At 48.0% G+C, this 8,655-nt stretch overlaps 1 pseudogene across 1 annotated transcript; it reads right to left on the reverse strand.

Annotated features, from left to right (window-relative positions):
* Nucleotides 1-1,092: 1,092 nt before the first annotated feature.
* LOC307062977 (protein FAM161A-like) lies at nt 1,093-2,731 on the reverse strand (annotated as a pseudogene). The gene is made up of 2 exons: nt 1,708-2,731; nt 1,093-1,479 (listed from the first exon to the last, which is right to left on the reverse strand). The product of its transcript is annotated as a protein FAM161A-like (transcript).
* Between the last annotated feature and the right edge of the window lie 5,924 nt (nt 2,732-8,655).

Raw genomic sequence — 8,655 nt, forward strand, 5'->3', positions numbered from 1 at the left:
AAGGAAGACACCATACTGGGGGTTGGAAAGGCGACCCCAGAAATGGCTCTATTGGTAATGATTTTAAAGATTACTGTTCGAAATCACCATTTAAATACCTCTTCACTCACTCCTCCATTAAAATACCTGAGCTGGCCCCAACTCTTTCTCTCCCAGGCCTCATTTCCTGCCACACTGCCCATCACCCACTGAGCTCCAGCGACACTCGGTCTGCTTGCTGTTCCTCCAATGGGACAAGGATCGCCCTGCCTCCAGGCCTTTGCAGCTGCTGGTTCCATCGCCTGGAGAGCCCGTTCCTTAACCGTCTCCAAGGCTGGCTCGCTTTATTTGGATGTCATTCCCCAGCGATGCTTTCCCTGTTCTGCTTAGAACGCCTGCCTCTTCCCCATCTCATTCTTCTATCTCTTAAATTGTTTCATCTTTTTTTTCATAGCATTTCTCTACCTGCTATTAGATGGTGTATTTCATTGCCTGTGTATTCATTTATTTTTCCACGTCTCTCCGAGCTAGGCTGTACGTGCCATACAGGGAGTGCGTCTTGTTCGCTGCTTTGTCTCCAGCACTTAGATCGGGGCCTGGCACTCACAAGGTGCTCAGTCAATCTTTCTTGAACAATCACTGTGCTAATACATTCTTTTTTTTTTTTTTTTTTTACAATTTAAAAATATTTATTGATTCATTCTTTCCAGAGCATTTTTTTCAAACAATTCACCAAAGGCCAATACTCCCCTCTGCTCTCAATGCTAAGCAATCTTTTCCACCCAAAATGATGAAATAATGTATATTTTTATACCTAATCAGTTTGTGACAGCTTTGATTCTCAAACACTTTTTAAAAATAGAAGTAAGATCAAAGTTGCAAACAGACCATAGGTAGTGATTTTAAAAACTGAATAGACAAAGCCTGACTCCAACTGACCAAATCACCCATCAGCTGGATTCAGCCTTTTCAGGGTACATGAGGACTTTGCTCAGGAGACCTGCACGTATCAGACGGGTTCCCATAGATGTCCTTAACACCACAAGCGCAGCTCCTGACCCCCGACGCTGCCAACAACAGCAGGGGCACAGAGAGGAGACCCTGCTGACTGATTCAGTTGTATTCGTCAACACAGTTCTCTTCTCCACTCTCTTCATTGGCTTCACCTGTTTCCTTGCAAGAATCTTGGCTGTTGGTATCAGTAAGATAATATTTTTCCCCATTCTCTCTCTCTTCTATTTTTTCTTCTTCATTAAAACTTTCTTTATCTTCAGTGAAACTTTTCATCTTTTGATTGCTGAAGTACTCAAGTATTTTTCCACTTTGGCCTTTCTCTGAAACAAACTCATCAGATATTCCTGGTGCTTTTAAGGTGTTAGAATAATGCTTTTCTGCTGCCATTCTTGCATTTTTCTGAGCAACTCTTTCAAATGGCAGCGGCCTGTTTTTTAATTTTTCTTCTCTTTCTTCTAGTTCTCGTCGGTAGTCTCTCATCCTTTCCTTTTTTTTTTTTTTTTTTTTTTTGGTTGCGGTACGCGGGCCTCTCACTGTTGTGGCCTCTCCCATTGAGGAGCACAGGCTCCGGAGGCGCAGGCTTAGCGGCCATGGCTCACGGACCCAGCCGCTCCGCGGCATGTGGGATCTTCCCGGACTGGGGCACGAACCCGTGTCCCCTGCATCGGCAGGCAGACTCTCAACCACTGCGCCACCAGGGAAGCCCCATCCTTTCCTTTCACTCTTTCTTGTGGCCTGTTCTCTTCCCCTGGAGGACACCATGGGCATGGGAGGGTTGAAGCTACAAGGCACAGGCTTTGCAATTGTACTTCTTACTGGTGACCTGCACCTTGGAGACAGATAAGGCCAACATGTTTCTTTAAAATTTTCTTCATCTGCTTCAATATCTGCCAAGATTTTCTCTCTTTTAGTGGATGCAGGTGAGGCTGCATGAAGGTCAGATGGTTCACAGACTGTCAGGGGTTTTGGACACTTCTGTTCTGAGTGATGTTTCTGATATGTCTCAGGAAGGTCTTCAGAATCAGCAGCCTGGCACCTAACCTTGTGTTTACACTTGGACTTTTCAGCCTGTTCAGGACACTTGGGCTTCCTTGTAGCATAACTTCTGCAAGCTGGAGTACAAGGCAGAGGGGATGAATTCTGTAAAAAGTCTTGGGTTCTCTGCCACGTCCTAATGTTTCTACAGAGCTCTTCTTCTGTTAACTTGCCATTGATAGTTGAACCATAAGTAGATCGAGGTATAGGTCTGGCTTTAAATCGGTTCGTTTTCTTTTTAGACTTAAAAAAGTCTTTCAGCTGCTTTTCCCAAATTGCTTGCTTCTGTTCCTCCCTTGCAATAAACTTAAACGGCTTTTGCGAGGCCAAAAGAGCTTCTTTGTTCTTCTCCTTCATAGACCTCCTCCGTTCTTCATTTTGCTTGACTATATCATGATAAAGGGGGAGAAAGACGAACGCAGGAACTGGGTTGACTCGGAAGTTTTTCTTACACTCTGATTCTTCTTGTTTTTTGAGCGGTTTGCGTGCCATTTCAATATCTCATTTAGATTTCATGTTCTCTTTTCTTCTGCTCTCTAATCATCATTTGAAAAGGCTCAGGTACTGTAATCTTTGGCACCCATTCTTTCGGCTTCTTTTTTTTTTCTTCAAGTGCTGGCAAGTCAGCATCTTCAAACTGAATATAATCTTCAACAGAGAAGTTTGTCCACATGTTGTTGATGAGCTCCTTAGCATAGGTCATTAGCTAATACATTCTTTTTTTTTTTTTTTTTTGCTATATGCGGGCCTCTTACTGTTGTGGCCTCTCCCTTTGCGGAGCACAGGCTCTGGACGTGCAGGCCCAGTGGCCATGGCTCATGGGTCCAGCCACTCCACGGCATGTGGGATCTTCCCGGACCGGGGCACGAACCCGTGTCCCCTGCATCGGCAGGCGGACTCTCAACCACTGTGCCACCAGGGAAGCCCCCTAATACATTCTTGATGTAAAAATATTTAAATAACCCATCACATCAGACTCGCACCCTTGGGAGAGTTGACCGCCCCCAACGCCGCTCCTGGACTTCCCCTGTGCCTGCCCTCCCCCACCCTACGTCCCTAGAGTCAGGAGCAGGTGACTGTCTCTCTGTGACACCGCATGTCTGATACAAAGGGCCTGAGAGCTGGGAGCATGTGTCATGTGCTCTGCTTGTCCTTCCCACACCCCCTCGCTGCCAGAGGATGACCACTAGAGCGGGCTCAATAACAACAAAGGCAGGAATAGTCATTCAGGCTAACAGCACGGAGCCCTAGTTAAGCCTCACAACAACCCTGGACAGGAGGTTGCAACCATCACTACCCCATTAGCAGAAAAGGAAACTGAGGTACAGAGAGGTTAAATACCCAGGGTCATGTACCCAGCAAGTAGGGGAGCTGAACGCTGAACCACAGTCATCCTGGCTGGGGATTTGGCCCCAGGCCCACTTGAGGCCAAAGCCAGCATCCTTGTCTTTATACAAGGGATTCTCAGTGTGCTCTGGGGTCCAGGAGAATTAAGTACTTTCCATCCTTAAATGTGACTCGGAAGGGAAAGAAACCAGAGAGGAGAATTACCTTTGGGGACAAAAGAGCAAGAGAGGATCCCCGCCCACTGGATGATCCAGCCTGAGGTCTGGTCCAGCCATAGAGGTCACCTTTTAGGCTGATCTCCTGTCCTCCTCCCTTATTACTGCCCAGATGTTGGAATCAAGTTTTGTGCGGGCTACAGGAAAGAGCCCTGTGCACTCTCACCAGTGCTACCTCCCTGAGAGAAGCCAAACTTACAAATTCCCTGTAATTTGTGTGAATTTCCCATGACATACACATTCCAGGTTTGGCTATATCAGCCAAATAGAAGCAAAGCCTTCTAGAAATCTAGCCCTGGAAGGGGACTTAGAAACCATTTATCCACTTTCCCTTTCTTTCACTCTGTTCTACCCTCACTACTGTTTCTTGAGCACAGAGGTCTTGCTCCTGCCCCAGGGCCTTTGCATTTACTATGCCTTCCATCTGGAACACAGTTTATCTCCTTCCTATCCTGGCTCAAATGTCAGCTTCTCAATAAGGCCTTTCTTTTTTTTTTTTTTTTTTTCCTCACTGTACGCGGGCCTCTCACTGCTGTGGCCTCTCCCGTTGCGGAGCACAGGCTCTGGATGTGCAGGCTCAGCAGCCATGGCTCACGGGCCCAGCCGCTCCGCGGCACGTGGGATCCTCCTGGACCGGGGCATGAACCCGCATCCCCTGCATCGGCAGGTGGACTCTCAACCACTGTGCCACCAGGGAAGCCCAGTAAGGCCTTTCTTGACAATACAGACCCCCACCTTCCACCAGTGCTTCTGCTCTCCTTCCTCACTTTACGTTTTCCCGTAGGATTTTGCACGTCCTGACATACACAGTATTTTACTTATTATCACGTATATTACCTTCCTCCCACCCTCTGGGATGTCAGCTTCATGGGGGCAGGGGTTCCTGTCTATTTGGCTTCCTGCAATATATCCAATGCCGGGCACATAAGAGATGCCCAACACAGATTTGTTGAATAGATCGAGTTCAAGGGCATCCCACTTTACAGATGAGCTAATTGAGGACGAGCAGAGTGAGAGACTTGATCAAGCCATGAGATCAATTAAAGTCTATACAGTGTCCTCGGGCTGCTGGAACAAATCAGAAACTTGGTGGCATAAAACAAAGAAATTGATTCTCTCACAGTTCTGGAGGCCAGAATATGAAATCACGGTGTCGGCAGGGGCTGTGCTCCCTCTGAGGGCTCTCGGGGAGGATCCCCCTTGCCTCTTCAGCTTCTGGGGGCCCCAGCGCTCCTTGGCTTGTAGCTGCATCCCTCTAATCTCTGCCTCTGTCTTCACGTGGCTCCAGGGTGAGTTTATCTCAAGACCCTTAAATAATCACATCCGTAAAGACTCTATTTCTAAATTGGATCACATTCTGAGGTTCCGGGTGGACACGAATTTGGAGGGACACTGTTCAGCCACTACACTGGCTGAGCTGATAAGAACCCAGGTCTCCCCCAGCCACAGCCCCTAGGGGGCTTCACCAGGGACTCTGCTTCGAGAGGCCAGGTTGGCAGCCGTCGGCTGTGGCTGTCAGTCTCCCGTGAACTTGTCAAGAAGGAGAGGGAAAAAATAAACTCTGGGGTTAATGAAAGCAGTGAGATGATCTCGGCTGATCCCCGTAATCCCCTGCTCTGAGCTCGGCTTTCCATCATCAGTCGAGGGTTCTTTTTCTTCCTTTCTTTTTCAGAGTTTCCCCAGAGAAGCAACCCTTCCAAATTTAATAAACTTCCCCCGCCCCCAGCTTTCCCTGAAATAATGTAACAGCAGGATGATGTTCAAATGTCTGTCTTGACCCCATGATTGATGAATCCCAATGAGCGAAAACTGAGGGGTAGGGGGAGATGGTGGCGAGGGGATGAGAATGAGGCTGTTTGTGTGTTTGCATCTGTGCAGGATGCCTGTGAGGGACAGTGTGAGCAGTCAGCAGGGAGATGTGTACGGGAGTGTCAGGCGGGCGTGAGGGGGATCAGGGCTGTGTGTGAGTGGAGACGTGTGTGGGTAGGCTGTTGCCGGTGAGCGTGTAGATGTGAGTAGAAAGGAACACACGTGAGTGCACATGCATGTTTGCGATGGGGTGTGCGTGCTTGCGTGCATGAGTGCCTGTCAGAATGTGGGTGAGTGTGTTGGAGTACGTGTGTCCAGGCAAAGGATGTACGTGTGCATGTGGGAGTGTGTGTGCTTAAGTGTCCATAGGTCAATGTGGGTGCAGGTCTGAAGGGTGTATGTGGACCTGTGAGTGTGTGATGGAGAATGTGTGTAATGCTTACAACATGGGGACTGGGGTCAACACCAGTGTATTGCGTTCTTGAAAGCTGCTAAGAGAGTAGAGCTTGAACGTTCTCACCATAAAACAACAACAAAATGGGAATTACGTAGGATGAAAGATGTGTGAATTAACCTTATTTTGGTAAGCATGTCACAACATATACGTGATCAGATCATCAGATTGTACACCTTAAACGTACACAATGTTATATGTCAATTATATTCCAATAAAGATAGAAAAAAATTTGTGAGACCAAAAACAGGACCCTGAACATCATGTTAATATTAAAAATAATATCCAGCTTCCCACACGGTCTGCGCTCTCCCTCATTTTCTCTCTGAACTCACCTTGGACCACTCTATCCCCTCATTGTCTCTCCTCCATCCACACCAGGCTTCTTGAACACAGCGGGCTCAGGCTTGCCTCAGGACCTTTGCACTTGCTGTTTTTTTCTCCCTGGGATACGCGTCCTCCAGAATCCCACACGGCTCCCTCCCTCACCTTTTCCTGGCTTTGCTCAAATGTCACCTTATCAGAGTCTCCAGCTGTGACCACCACTGTCATGCCCCAGGCCTCCCAATCCTCCATCCCTAGGGTGGGGCAAAAGGACAGACCAGGAAGAGGGAGAAGAGGAGCAGCCAACGGTGAACAGTGAGTTGGCGACTATAGGAAAATTTCACTGGCCTGACAAGCTATCCCAGATCGCCCAAAATTCTCTGTTGTCAAATTCTGGAAAGGAAGTTTTTTAGAATGTTTGGCTGGAGGGGCGTTTAAAAATCATCTAACTTCATGCTTCTTAAATGATTTGTGGTCATGAACTAGCATTAATCGTCGTTGGATAACAAGTGACAAAAATATAAGACTTCAAACTGGCGTAAGCCAAAAAAGCAGATTTGTTGGCTCATGTAACTATAACATCCAGAAGTAGAACTGGTCTTAAGCTCGGCTGGGCCCAGGGACTTACTTGTGTTGTCAGGAACAGCCCCTCTCCGTCCCTCAGCTTTGTTTTCCTTTGCGTTGGCTTCAGACCCAGGTGGCCCTCTTGGTCTGGTGGCCTCGAGTGGTTTTGGGCTTTCAGTTAGCTTAGCAACCCGAGTTCATATTCATGCAGCAAGAAGCCTGGGATGGCACTCACTGCCCTGGCTTGAGTCATCGGCTCAGGTCAGAAGGATGGCTTGATGCACAGCGTGTAGCGAGTATCTACTATTTTTGCCGACCAGCGTGCTTTCCCCGAATAACATAACTCTGATTTTCCTCCGGGAAGCCACCTTCTCCCCGACTGGAAGTCCACAAGCCAACCAAGCAATCAGTGCTCCTGGCCACAGTGATTGGTTCAGGGCGATCACATGTGTCATAGTCTGCTCGGGCTACGATAACAAGACACCATAGACAGGGTGGCTGAAACAACAAGCATTTATTTTTCACAGCTCCGGAAGTAGGGAAGTCCAAGATCAAGGTGCCAACAGATCCAGTGTCTAGTAAGAGCCCTTTTCCTAGTTTGCTGACAGCTGTCTTCTCATCATATCCTCACATGGCAGAGAGCAGTAAGAGAGGAAGCAAGCTCTCTCGTGTCTCTTCTTTCTTTTCTTTTTTTTTTTTTGTGATACGCAGGCCTCTCACTGTCGTGGCCTCTCCCGTTGCGGAGCACAGGCTCCGGACGCGCAGGCTCAGCGGGCATGGCCCAGCCGCTCTGCGGCATGTGGGATCCTCCCAGACTGGGGCACGAACCCACATCCCCCGCATCGGCAGGAGGACTCTCAACCACTGCGCCACCAGAGAAGCCCCTCGTGTCTCTTCTTATAAGAGCACTAATCCCATCCATGAGGGCTCCACCCTCATGACCTAATTACCTCCCCCAAAGGCCCCACCTCCTAATAACACATCACATTGGGGACCAGGGCTTTAACATACAAATTTAAGCAGGGCACAGATATTCAATTCATAGCAACATGACTTCAGCCAAGCTAGACAGGCCAATACAAGTGAATCCTACAGCTTTTGCTTGAGCAACTGTCAGAGGAATTTGTTTCTCTCTGTCTCAGGATTTGGCATTGTGAGGGTGTCAGACTTGAGCTTGACTTCCCAAAGGGAAATTCCATCTCAGAAGCAACCCAGGGGAGGCAGCATGGAGACTGAAGTCATTTGGGCACTTGCTGTGCCTGAAGCCAGCACCCCCTCCCCGGGTTTTTTACTTATAAAACTCAATACATTCTTGGGGGAATGGGAAGCTATTGTTGAATGGGTACAGAGTTTCTCTTTGGAATGATAAAAAGGTTCTGGAAATAAATAGTGATGATAGTTGCACAACACTGTGAAAGGGTACTGAAAGCCACTGAACTGTACACTTTAAAAATCATTAAAAAGGTTAAATTTATGTTGTGTGTACTTTACCACAATAAAAAAAAACGCTCCAGGTACCAATACATTCCTTATTTGTTTAAGTCCGTTTGAATCACATTTTACCTCTTACAACAAGTTTGTGGCACCACTCGTTACCTGCCTTTGACATATCGAAATATACCTGTCCTGTGTCTCCTCCCCTCATGGGTTCCACTGGCAACTGACCAAGCATCTGGATGAAGGTTTTAGCAGGTGCCAATGTGCTTAGCTCTTCTGGGTATCATGGGTGTGTATTCTTCAGGACTCTGGTAGGGGGTTCAAGTCCAAAGTCGGGGCTCCAGTGGTGGGCGCTCAGGCCCAGCAACCTGGGAGTGAGCTGGCTTCGCCACCAATCCACAATAGCTTCATTCAACAAGCGGCACTTCCTGAGATCCACCCCCTGCCCCTGGGAGTGGCGAGCCCCCAGCACACAGG

This window comes from Hyperoodon ampullatus (assembly GCF_949752795.1).
Source record: "Hyperoodon ampullatus genome assembly, chromosome: 14".
Taxonomy (NCBI): domain Eukaryota; kingdom Metazoa; phylum Chordata; class Mammalia; order Artiodactyla; family Ziphiidae; genus Hyperoodon; species Hyperoodon ampullatus.